We start from the raw sequence: 290 nt of genomic DNA, 5'->3' as shown, positions 1-290 counted from the left end.
GGGAGTTGCAGGCTGCGATCATAAAGGCTGAGCTTGCTCCGTACGCCACAGCCGCTCGCCGTTGCTCCGAGCTAGTTGACAGAGCTCTGCCTTACAAGCCTGGTCTTCAAGCATTCCTCTCTTTACTGTCGAACGCACCAAATGTCTCCCACAGCTGTTTAGTAGGTTTGCGAGCCTTGTTAAGTGCCGGGTTTATCATAGCTTTCCCAAGGAATGTGTGCTCCCAACAAGTAGCTGAAAGATTATCTGGTTCAGCCAGCTGAAGACTTTGGGCTCCTTAGATCAGCAGA

The sequence above is a fragment of the Falco rusticolus genome, chromosome 8 (assembly GCF_015220075.1).
Source record: "Falco rusticolus isolate bFalRus1 chromosome 8, bFalRus1.pri, whole genome shotgun sequence".
In the NCBI taxonomy this organism is placed as follows: domain Eukaryota; kingdom Metazoa; phylum Chordata; class Aves; order Falconiformes; family Falconidae; genus Falco; species Falco rusticolus.
Note: the sequence above shows the minus strand (reverse complement) of the source record.